This window comes from Macrobrachium nipponense, chromosome 24 (genome assembly GCF_015104395.2).
Source record: "Macrobrachium nipponense isolate FS-2020 chromosome 24, ASM1510439v2, whole genome shotgun sequence".
NCBI lineage: Eukaryota > Metazoa > Arthropoda > Malacostraca > Decapoda > Palaemonidae > Macrobrachium > Macrobrachium nipponense.
The window spans coordinates 45,006,683-45,019,977 of NC_061091.1; the positions used below are offsets into that span (position 1 = coordinate 45,006,683).

The 13,295-nt window shown below is 43.6% G+C and overlaps 1 protein-coding gene across 2 annotated transcripts in view; it reads right to left on the reverse strand.

Annotated features, from left to right (window-relative positions):
* The window catches only part of LOC135205593 (uncharacterized), a 514,233-nt gene that overhangs the window by 295,754 nt on the left and 205,184 nt on the right, over positions 1 to 13,295 (reverse strand). The gene's annotated exons all lie outside the window — the stretch shown is intronic.

The window sequence follows — 13,295 nt, forward strand, 5'->3', positions numbered from 1 at the left end:
TGGTATCTGATAAAATTTGATTGGTGGATGGGCCCTTTCTCCCATTTCCACCTCAGACCTTTTGAGACTATACTGTGGGCCCATGGACTGAAGGTCCAATGGTCCCGGAAGATATTCTCCCTCCTACCTGCGGGCTCCCACTGACTGGTTGCAGGTCTGTTACCTCTACCTCCTTGGAAGCCTCTACCCCTTGGTCCGCCTCGTAGCAGGGAGCCACCTCTGCCCCTGTTACTTCTCGCATGCCTGTTGTGGCTGTGACATAGATCCATTGCTTCATAGGCGGGGTTAAAGGGTGGGGTCATTATAGCTGTGGAGGTTGAAGGCTGTGGGCTGGCGGAGTTTGTCGTAAACAAACTGTTGCTGCAGATGAGCCTTAGATGTTGAAGGCTTACTGACTTGTAAAACCGAGACCGCTTGTAGGACCGTTACAGGACGGGAGGCCTGGTAAGGATTGAATCTGCTTGGCCTCTTCTTGGGTCTGGTTTGTTGTCCGGGGGTCTCAAATTTCCGTTTGAAGGGGAGTCCCCAATGGACCCGGAGGCTCTGGTTGGATCTGACTCCTTCTTGAGAGACGTTGTTAACCTCGTCTTCCGGGAACAGGTTTTCTCCCCATACTGAGGATTTTATCAGCCTATTAGGTTCGTGCCCTATCGAGGCACCCACCAGGACATATTTCTTACAAGCTTGTCTTGCCATCGCAAAGTTGTAGAGGTCCGACTGGAAAGTCTGTAGTAGACCTTTAATCAGGACCTGGAACACCTGTTCGTCAAGGTAAGTGGAGGCTACCAACTCCGCCGTAGTGACGGAGCTGATAGATCTTCCTAGACTTGATCTTGCTTCAAATTCCGCTTTGATTAAATGGACCGGAATTTTTAGGCAGCTTCTAGGAAAATAGAGTGGAAGCGCAATCCGGGTCAAGTTTATCTGCTGTAAACGTGGCCGGAGCGTTGTTCCAAAACTCCCTACCTGCGGGGAAGAGAAGAGAGGTAGCCTCTGACTCCTTTAGTACTGGTAGGGGTTTGTCCTCTGCTGCTGCTTGTAGGGTTAGTTCCGCTACCTTGTCTGTACAGGGCGACGGAACGTTGGCTGGGGTCACAAACATGGTGTAGGTACCCTTGTGTGGCGTCAACTCAGTGTTGAAGCGATCCCAGCCGGAGAGGGTGCGAACCCAAATAGCTTGGGCTTGGTCTCTAGGGAAGATCCCTGTCTCCTTCGGGGCCTTGTCTATTCTGACTAACGCATGTTCCACTAGTCTGACAAATCCAGGAAAAAAATTTTTGGAGACCCTCCGGGAAGAGCTCAAAGTCCTCCAACGGACGGGTTCTGCACCCTTCAATTGGTAACTTCCCATCCGAGAATGGGGCATGTAAAGCTAACCGCCACGGGTTGTTCTTGTCAAATGGCGGTAGTTTTGATGCATCCGGCACTGACAAGGCCAGCGCCGGGGACCCGGAATGGAGAAATCCAGTCAGCATATCGTCCAGGGGCCTGATCCTCTCGGCCAGAGATGTTATTGCCTGGCCTAAGGTGTCAGAGCCCGAGGCGAGTCATAACGACTCAAACCTCTCATCAACCACTTCCCTAACCTTCGACATTAAAAGGTTAGCGAGGGTCTCATGGTCGTGATTGGTTTAGCGACTTATCAGTGATCGCTCTGAACTGGGAGGACATGGCCTACTACTAAAGGTTGTACTAAAGGAGGCTAGGCTAAGACGATACACAAAACAGACCACTTAATGTACCGCAGTACAATAGACAATATATAAGAATAATATATACAATTAATAATGAGGCATCATGGAAGAGTTGCAAAGGAATATAAGGCAAAAGGATAATACCCAGTATGGATCTAGCTTAACCTTCCGAGATCATTACAGAACCGGACAGGTAGGCCAAATCTCCTCCAAGACATCATGATGTGGACAGTGGCCCTCGACCAAACCTACTAAATTCGAATTTTTCGATCTAGACCGGCAGGGAGGATAGGTCCAACAATGTGATAAGAGAGAGGCTCTATATCCTTGACATCCTCCCCTCTAGCACCATAGCGCTGACAGGGGGAGAGGCATAAAGGGTACAGGGGTAGGGACACTTAGCCTACCTTCCAAGCCTAACCTAGGCTTGGTCAGTTAAGCCAGGGAAGGAAGCAACTCTACCAACTTCTCAGTGATATGAAATCAACGTGCATAATTTAACCTTTATTCGGTTCGTATTAAACAATAACTCATTCATATCTCACACCGGGAGAGAGGGAGAGGGGACTCTCTCCTCTCCTGTGATAAATGCGATAGGCTACTAATAGCCAAACAATTTTACATGTACACTATGCTAAAATTACGTAGAGATAAGCACGAACACGCTCTCGAGAAGCTGGGGGGGGGGGGGGGGGAGTCAGTCAATCTTTCTTTAAAACCCCCGAGGACATCATGAGCGCATTAGGCCTTCCTCCGAACCAATCTTAACTTGGTCGGTTAAAATTAAGCACGTAATATGAAATACATCACTGATAATTGTATGGAGTACTCAAAAAATCATAAATGTGCATAAACAATATAATATACAATAAAAAATATAATATGCAATACCATAATGAGGTATCATGGAAGAGTTGCAAGAGGAACATAGGGTGTAAGAAAAAATACCCAGCATAGGTCTAGCCTAACTCTCCGAGATCACTATGGATCTGGTCAGGTAGGCCAGATAAACCTCCAAGGACATCCTGGCGTGGATGGTGGGCACTCAACCAAACCTTCCATACTCGAAATTTTCGATCTGGTTAGGTAGGGAGGATAGGTCCAACAATATGACAAGAGAGATACTCTCTATCCTTGATATCCTCCCCATTAGCACCGTAACGCGGACGGGGGGAGAGGTAAGGGTATAAGGGTAGGGGTACCTAGCCTACCTTCCAAGTCTAATCTAGGCCTGGTCGGTTAAGCTAGGGAAGGAAGCAACTCCTCCAACCTCATGTGATATGAAAATCATAAATGTGCATAAACAATATAATATACAATAAACAATATAATATATACATAAAATATTTAATAATATAATATAAATTTAAAAAGAGGTATCAAGGAAGAGTTGTAACTAAGGTTAAGGAGACTACCCAGTATGGATCTAGCCTAACCCTCCGAGATCCCTACGGAACTGGACAGTTAGGCCAAATCTCCTCTAAGACATCATATGTGAACATTAGCCCTCGACCAAACCTACTAAATTCGAATTTTTTCAATTCAGATCGGCAGGGAGGATAGGTCCAACAATGTGAAAGGATAGAAAGGTTTACTATCCTTGATATCCTCCCCTCTAGCACCGTAGCGCCAGCAGGGGGAGAGGCATAAAGGGTACAGGGTTTGGGACACCTAGCCTACCTTCCAAGTCTGACCTGGGCTTGTTTGGTTAAGCTGTGGGGGGGGGGGGGAAGGGGGGGGGGAAGCAACTCTTCCTACCTCTTCAGTTATATTAAATCTACTTGTATATTTATCATATTAACAGTAATCATGGAAAGTCACATCAGGGAGGGAGAAAGAAGCTTTCTCTCTCCTGTCCCATAATTATGCGATAGACTACTAGTAGCCTACTGATCAACATGCATAATATATTAATTTTACCCCGAGATAAGTACGAACACCCTCTTGAGAAGCTGGGGGGGGGCGGGGGGGGGGGGTTCTCTAATTATGAACTAATCAGCCTTTCTTTAACCCCTCAGACCTTGACTCCAGAGTACGACAAGAGTGTGTTAGGCCTCTCTATGAACCAAATCTGGTTGAATGATAATTAAACACATAACATAAGATACGTTTGATGATTGTAATGAATAATTTTTTATCTATTAAATTTTTAAAGAAATTGCGCTAGAGCTCCACACGTTCTGATGATGCTCTCGAAATGGCGGAAAACCAACGACCCCTCAATACATTTCTAAGGGGCCAAAGGCCAATTGGGAAGTCCCGCAACCTTCTAAGTTATGAAAACATAAATTGGAATACTCAAACTTCGAAGGAGGAGGAAGTTCTGCAGAAGCCATTGCAAAATTAGAGAATTGCTGGGGCAACGAAAAGAACGCATGCACTCAGAGCAATGTCTAATACAGGAATGAAAGATGGCACGCAAGTCGGGTAGTAGTAGTAGTAGCGGGAGCGAGAAGGGAGGAGTGGCCATTGCAACGGCTCTCTCCAAGAGAGGGATTTTGGAAAGGAATCCTCTAATTGGCAGAAGACCTGTGAATAGTGGCTTCCACTCGCCCTTATATTTTATATCGACGCCCCTTGGGGTGCTCGTGCTGGGGGTAGTAACCTCAGCATACCATGCTAGCTTTTTTCTCTGGCATATTTAGAATCTATTTATACTTAGAAAAGTGAGCTACCGAGATTTTCACCGGCGAACACAGGTCGAACCCAGAAATTACTTTACAGCTTTTCATGCACAATAAAATCATTGTTCCACATTATAACCTTAAACAACCATAAATCATAAAAGTGCTGCCGTGCACTGGCGAAATAAGCCAGTTACGGCTTTTCATGCACAATAAATCATTGCTCCAGTCTAAACTGAAATTTTTTTTACTGGAACTTAAAATATGCACTTAACTGAATCAATAAGCAAAGAATAGAATTCTCTGAGCTCTGGTTTCTTGACCAACCAGAGAGGGAATGGCATTTTGGTTGGATTTTTTTCATATGCAAACAATACGATTGTGCGTGTGTGCATAACCAGTTGTTCTTCTTGCAGTTTTGATGCTGGTAAACTGGGTATTAACATTTGCTAAGGATAACAGAAAGTGCCCTCTTATCCTGAGTCCATTTAGACTCTATCCCATGTTATAATGTTTATCATTACGACACAATACCCGGCCACAAGACCAGTTAACCCTTTAACGCCGATTGGACGTATTAAACGTCGATGTAAATTGTCTGTTGGGTGCCGATTGGACGTATGGTACATCGATATAAAAAGGTTTTTTTCCTACCAGGCGAAAACTTTTGAATCACGCGCCTTGGGGGATGTTGGGAGCTCACGGACCAAGGCATTGTTTTGTTTACAACCATTACCCAGGCGCGCAAGCGCGAATATCTTTCTTCTCGCACTATAAAACATCAGCAACACATCTCAGAAATTATTTCATCACTTTTGAAATATTTTTATATAAATAACGATGTGCCAAAATTTCAACCTTCGGTCAACTTTGACTCTACGGAAATGGTTGAAAAATGCAATTGTAAGCTAAAACTCTTATATTCTAATAAAATTCAATCGTTTACCTTCATTTTGCAAAGAAATTGGAAGTCTCTGGCACAATATTTTGATTTATGGTAAATTTATGAAATAAACTTTTTCCTCACATCCATGCGGTAACTCTTCCGAAAAAATCATAAATTTTTTCATCCGATTGTCGTAATGTTTGCACCATTTTAAATTAGCCGTTACATAAAGTTTTATATATGGAAATGTGTGCAATTTCATGTAGAATACAACAAAACACAATCCATGGTTGTAGCTTTTTTCAGTTTTGAAATATTTTCATATAAATAACGATGTGCCAAAATATCAACATTCTGTCAAATTTGCCTCAACCGAAATGGACGAAAAACACAATTGTAAGCTAAAACTCTTACATTCTAGTAATATTCAATCATTTACCTTCATTTTGCAACAAATTGGAAGTCTCTAGCACAATATTTCGATTTATGGTGAATTTATTATAAAAAAAAAAAATTTCCTTACGTCCACGCAGTAACTCTTCTGGAAAAATCAGAAATTTTTTCGTCTGATTGTCGTAATGTTTGCATCATTTTAAATTAGCCGTTACATAAAGTTTATATATGAAAATGTGCACAATTTTATGTAGAATACAACAATAAACAACCCATGGTTGTAGCTTTTATCAGTTTTGAAATATTTTCATATACATAACGATAAGTGCCAAAATTTCAACATTAAGTCAACTTAGACTCTACCGAAATGGTAAAAAAATGTTATTGTCATGATACAATAAAGTTTTATACATACTTACCTGGCAGATATATACTTAGCTATAGACTCCGTCGTCCCCGATAGAAATTCGAATTTCGTGGCACACTCTACAGGTAGGTCAGGTGATCTACCGCCCCGCCACTGGGTGGCGGGAATAGGAACCATTCCCGTTTTCTAAGTCAGATTTTCTCTTCCACCTGTCTCCTGAGGGGAGGCAGGGTGGGCCATTTAATCGTATATATCTGCCAGGTAAGTATGTATAAAACTTTATTGTATCATGACAATAACATTTTTATACATTCAACTTCCCTGTCAGATATATACTTAGCTGATTGGCACCTTTGGCGGAGGGTAAGAGACAGCTAATTTTACTGAATAGACAGGAAAACAACATACGTTGTAGGTAATAAAAAATAAAAAAACCTTGGTTCCTACCTGTGTTAGCAAAGGACTTCATGGCTACTGCCTAGGAGCCTGCATCGCTTCAAGAGCCTCAGCGAGGTAGTGACCTCATGCTAAGAGTTCTTGATGGTCTGTCAAAGGGGTCTTATCCACTTACTCGACAGAACCTTAGGATCTTTGTCCATGGAGTCCTATCCACTTACATGACAAAACACCTTGCCTAATGGCATTATCATAGAGCACGACACTGATCCCGATCACCTGATCCTATCATCGGGTTAGTACTACGATTGAAAGGAGTCATCCCCGAACATCCTTTCAAGCAACCCAAAAAAACCCAACACCAAAATTGTTACAAATAATCATTAAAGAAAACAAAAACAAAATTTAATTAAGGATCAGCATCCGCTACATGTCCCAGCATAGTATCCGCTGATACATAAGGTCCAAGAGAAAAACATTTTTCGTATGTTACTTTAACATCCTTTAAATAATGGGATGCAAATACTGAATTACATCTCCAATAAGTTGCTGCTAAAATGTCTCTCATTGACATATTCATAGTAAAAGATAGGGAAGTTGCAACAGCACGGACTTCGTGAGCTTTTACCCTAAGAAGCTTTAAGGAGTTCTCTTGACAATCCCTATGAGCTTCTGTTATCACATTCCTGACAAAGAACGCCAGTGCGTTCTTTGACATAGGTCTCTTGGGGTTTCTTACTGAACACCAGAGACTCTGGCGACATCCCTGAAGCTGTGTCTTCTTTTTTAGATAGAACTTCAGGGTCCTGACTGGGCACAGAGACCGCTCCAACTCTCTACCTACCAGGGGAGAGAGTCCCTTGACCTCGAAACTTCTAGGCCAAGGAGAGTCTTTTTTAAAACCCACCCGAGAGTCCAAAGCATGCAATTCACTGACCCTCTTAGCAGTTGCGAGGGCTAACAGGAATATACATTTTCTCGTAAGATCTCTGAACGAGATTTTATCTGGAGGTTCGAACCTGTCAGAAGTCAAGAACTTGAGGACTACATCCAGGTTCCAACTCGGGGGGAGAGAAGATCTCAATTTGGAAGTCTCGAAAGACCTAATGAGATCATGAAGATCTTTATTATTTTCTAAATTCAGGCCTCTGTTTCTAAAAACAGCTGAGAGCATGCTCTCATATCCCTTGATAGTAGATACAGCCAATTTCGACTCTTCTCTTAAGAAAAGAAGAAAATCGGCGATTTCGGTCACAGAGGTATTGGAAGAGGACAGCTTCTTCGACCTACACCATCTACTGAAAACTTCCCACTTCGATTGGTAGGCCCACAAGGTAGAGGACCTGCGGGCTCTAGCGATTGCACTTGCAGCTTTCTTACAAAAGCCTCTCACTCTGACCAGTCTTTCGATAGTCGAAAGGCAGTCAGGGAGAGACCTTGGATGTTTTTGTGAAACCTCTCGAAGTGGGGTTGTCTGAGCAGATCTGTCCTTTCTGGAAGAGATCTGGGGAAGTCCACCGTCCATTCCAGTAACTCTGTGAACCGGTTTTGGGAAGGCCAGAAGGGAGCAATTAGAGTCAGTTTTGTTCCCTTTGATGCAACAAACTTTCTTAGCACTTCCCCCAGCAACTTGAATGGGGGAAAGGCGTAGGCGTCTATGCCTGACCAGTCCATAAGGAGAGCATCGATCGCTATGGCTCTGTGATCTTCTTCTAGAGAGCAGAAGTTGTCTATCTTCCTGGAGAGGAACGTGGCAAACAGGTCGATCTGAGGTTTTCCCCAGAGGGACCAAAGCTCTTTGCAGACTTTTGAGTGGAGCATCCACCCTGTTGGAAGTACTTGGTTCTTCCTGCTCAATCTGTCTGCTCTTAGATTTTTTACTCCCTGAACAAATCTTGTCCGGAGTATTATGCCCCGTTCCTCCGTCCAGGTCAATAGATCTCTTGCGATCTCGTATAGTGAGAAAGAGTGAGTGCCCCCCTGATTTCGGATGTAAGCCAGAGCAGTGGTATTGTCCGAGTTGACTTGGACTACCACTCCTCTGACTTCCACTTTGAAGTACTCCAGGGCTAGATGAATGGCCAGGAGTTCCTTCGCATTGATGTGCAGTGACACCTGTTCCTTTGTCCAGGTACCTGCCACTTCTTTTGGACCCAATGTTGCTCACCAACCTGTTTCCGAGGCATCGGAAAACAACACTAGGCGAGGGTTCCGAATCAAGAGGGACACTCCCTCGTTTCTTCTTAAGGGGGTTAACCACCACTTCAGGTGTGACTTTATGTCCTGCTGAATGGGAAACGAGTCTGACAAAGCTCCTGTCTTCTGACTCCACATTCGTCTGAGATAGAACTGAAGAGGTCTGAGGTTCAATCTCCCTAGGGAAACGAACTGCTCTAATGAGGAAAGGGTGCCCAACAAACTGAGCCCTTCCCTCGCCGAGCTTCGTTCCTTCCCTAAGAAGTACGAGACTTTTTCTAAGCCTCGAGCAATTCTCTCTTGCGATGGAAAAACCCGAAAACCCCGAGAATCCATCTGTATCCCCAGATAGACCATGTTCTGTCTGGGGATCAATTGTGATTTCTCGAGGTTTACGAGTAGTCCCAGTGATTTTGTCAGTTCTAAAGTTGTCTCCAGGTCCTTCAAGCACTTATGTTCCGATTTTGCTCTTATGAGCCAATCGTCTAGATAAAGAGATATACTTATCCCTTTCAGATGTAGCCATTTCGCAACATTCCTCATTAGGCTCGTGAAAACATGAGGAGCTGTAGATAGACCGAAGCACAGGGCCCTGAATTGGAATATTCTGCCCTGCATCATGAATCGAAGATACTTCCTCGATGAGGGATGCAGGGGAACATGAAAGTAAGCATCCTGTAGATCCATGGAGACCATCCAATCTCCGGGACGGAGAGCCGCAAGAACCAACTTGGACGCTTCCATAGAGAACTTTGTGTTCTCTACGAATCGGTTCAATGCGCTCACATCCAGAACTGGTCTCCACCCTCCCGAGGCTTTCGGAACCAGAAAAAGACGGTTGTAGAATCCTCGGGAATGCGGATCCCGGACCAATTTGATGGCCTCCTTTTGCAGCATCTGTTCTACAAGATGTAAAAGTACTTCTCTCATGGCAGGGTCCCTGTACTTGGCCGACAGTTCCCTCGGGGTCGTCGTTAAGGGAGGTCTGTCTCGAAAGGGGATTCGAAAGGGGATAAGATATCCCTTCATTACTACTGAAAGGGACCAGCTGTCTGCCTCTCTCAGTGCCCATTCTTCCGAAAATTTCAGAAGTCTGGCTCCTACTGGTGCTTGAAGGACTGGAAAATCACTTGGCTTTCTTGATAGGTCTGAATGCAGACCTACCTCTTTTTGGTACTCCTCTCTTCTTAGAGGAGGGTCTAGAAGAGGAACTCCCTCGAAAGGGCTGTTGAGGGGTACGTGTCTCTCTCTTCATAGTAGGAACGGAGGTCCTCGCTTTCTTTGCGGATTGGGCCAAAAGATCTTGTGTGGCCTTTTCAGTCAAAGAATGGGAAATGTCCCTTACTAATTGCGAAGGGAACAGTTGGTCTGAGAGAGGCGTGTAAAGCAGGGACGACCTCTGGATAGGAGTGACTGCTTTCGTTAGAAAAGAACTAAACAAAGTCCTTTTCTTCAAGATTCCAGTTCCGAAGAGAGAAGCCACTTCTCCTGATCCGTCCTGGACTGCTTTGTCCAAACAGGACAGGACACTATGAAGGACTTCTGGGCTCAGAAACTCCGTCTCCTGAGTTCTCTTGGCCAACACCCCAAGGGACCAGTCTAAGAAGTTTAAAACTTCTAAGACATGGAACAATCCCTTGAGGAGATGGTCCATTTCTGAAGTCCCCCATGTGATCTTAGCTGATGACAAGGCTTGTCTCCTCGAAGCGTCAACAAGATTTGAAAAATCTGCTTCGGCAGAGGTCGGGAGAGCAAGACCCAGCAATTCTCCCGTCTCATACCAGATGCCTCTCTTTCCTGCAAGTTTGGAAGGAGGGCAGGCAAAGACAGTTCTCCCCACCTCCTACTTGGATTTAAACCAGTTTCCAACAAACCGAAGCGCCTTCTTCATAAAAATGGTCGGTTTCATCTTTAGGAAAGAGGACAATTTTGAGACCTTGGTGCTCGTAAACAAAGATCTAGGAGAAGGTGGAGCAGCAGGGCTTAACGAGTCTCCAAACTCTTGAAGTAAGAGGGCTGCTAGCGTCTTATAATCCGATAAGCCTGCAGCCGTATGATCTTCCGAATCCAACACATCTTCCAATTCTTGTTCAATCTCCATGGAGGAAGAAGGATCAACCAAAGAGGATTGTTTCTTCTCGATAGGAGATGAGTCCCTCGCAACATCTACCCCACTCTTGCAAGAGCGACGGCCGCCTGTGCGACGACTTGCGTCCTTACGAGAGATAGGCTGATCCTGCAACAAGACTCTCTCCTTCTCCTGACAAGAGCGATGGCCGCCTGTGCGACATCTCTCTCTCCTGTCAGAAGAAGGATGTCCTCTCGTATCGCTCTTAACGGAAAAAGCTCTATCCTGACAGGGGCTACGGCCGCCTGTGTGACATCTCGAGTCCCTGCCAGGTAAAGGCTGATCCCGCTCAAAGCTAGAAGAATCCTCTTGGTTCAAGTCTTTTTGAACAATTGAAGAATCTCGAATCTGTCGTTTGGAAGTCGATCGTTTATTTTGGCGCCTGGCTGGCGCTTCTGGCGCATTGCGCCAGGTTGGTTTTTCTGGCGCTTTTGGCGCATTCTTTCTACTTCCTGTCCGAGGAGAAGAATACGCGATTTTTGTGCCAGAGACGTCTTTTTTTTCCTGTCGATCTTTTTATCGGTAGGAAAGAGTCCTTTCTTCTAGGAGTCTCCTTCGTAAGAACTCCTACTAAAGAGGAGATCTGCTCCTGTACTTTTAATAGAATTTTAGCCGCAGCATTCTATTCTTCCTTTTCCAATGTAGGTGAAGGAGGTCTAGAGGAGGAAGGAGACTCCGAATTGAGAGTTGGAATATACTTGGCTTTTTTCCTTTCGCAAGGCGATCCTTCAGGGAAAAACTCCGGACTCGAATCCAAAGTTGGAGCTTTCCAACTTCTTTTTAAGGGGCGTGAAAGTTCGTCAGAACTCCAGCCCTTTCTTTGTGGTGAAGAATCAGAAGAAGAAAAACACTTTTTTAGGATGCTTTTCCTATAGCGATCCTTGGCAGTTCGGGACGTCACAGAATCTGCCAAGGGGACGCCTGATCGGTGGGGATTCTCCATAACCTCCGTAAGGCTTTTGACATTCCTTCTCCTCTGGGCCTGTGAGCTTGGAAGCGGTCTAGGCCTGGGAGCGAGATGAAGCCGATCAGACGCACCCTCCACTGCACTGGGTACACTTACGTCACTATCACTGCGCTTACCTTGTAAAGTTTGCATTTGACGTTCCATCTTTTCAAGTGCAGCCTTAAGATCTGCAATTTCCGTTGCTGGGTTTGCAGTCTTAGTAGTACAAGAGGAAGTAAATACAGTTTTAGGGTTAGGTGTTATATTAATTGGCTCGTTAGAACGAGACCTACTTACGCTTCTGGAGGAAGCCTTCCTAGCCCTATCCATTTCCAATTTTCTTAAATAGGAATTGAAATTCTTCCACTCTTCCTCATTCAAACCTACACATTCATTACAGGTGTTAGATACCGAAGCTTTTGGTAGCCTCACCATACATCCCTCATTCACACACTGTCTTCTAACCGAAAAGCTAGAGTCCGACATTATGAGAAAAATCCAAAATCAAGTCCAAATAACAGTCCACGAAAGAGTATGCCCAACCAAAGATCCAATACGTCACCAAAAAGACCGCCTTAGAAGATCAATAGCGATGAAAAACACGAAAATCAAATCAGGAGGAACAACAACAATGTTGATGTCCCGGCCGATAGAGAAAATCTGACTTAGAAAACGGGAATGGTTCCTATTCCGGCCACCCAGCGGTGGGGCGGTAGATCACCTGACCTACCTGTAGAGTGTGCCGCGAAATTCTAATTTCTATCGGGGACAACGGAGTCTATAGCTAAGTATATATCTGACAGGGAAGTTGAATGTATAAAAATGCAATTGTAAGCTAAAACTATTACATTCTAGTAATATTCAATCATTTACCTTTATTTTGCAACAAATTGGAAGTCTCAAGCACAATATTTCGATTTATGGTGAATTTATGAAATAAACTTTTTCCTTACGTCCGTGCTGTAACTCTTCCGAAAAAATCATAAATTTTTTCGTACGATTGTCGTAATGTTTGCACCATTTTAAATTAGCCGTTACATAAAGTTTTATATATGAAAATGTGTGCAATTTCATGTAGAATACAACAAAAAACAACCCATGGTTGTAACTTTTATCAGTTTTGAAATATTTTCATATAAATAACGATAAATAGAAAAAATTCGTCCTTCGGTCAACTTTAACTCGACCGAAATGGTCGAAAACTGCAATTGTAAGCTACAACACTTATAGTCTAGTAATATTCAATCAATTACCTTCATTTTGCATCAAACAGGAAGTCTCTAGCACAATATTTCGATTTATGGTGAATTTATGAAATAAACTTTTTCCTTAAGTCCGCATGTTACGAATTCATGTATCATTTTGTGATAATATTTTCTCTGTGTTGCCTTGATTATTTTACAATGTGTTATATACCAAAATGATCGCAATTTAGTGTACAATACAAAAAAATAACTCGTTAGCTTTAACCGTTTTGCTCACAGCGCGATTTGTATACAATTATATATGATTTTTTTTTTTGTGCTGTCATATATCCCAATATTTATATATGATAATGATATTTTTTTCCATTTCTGATGGTTGCATACTAAACTTCAGGCAATGACAAAAAAAGGAGCCAAAAATGAACTTTTAATATTGAAAACTAAGCGTGCTGTGATTTAA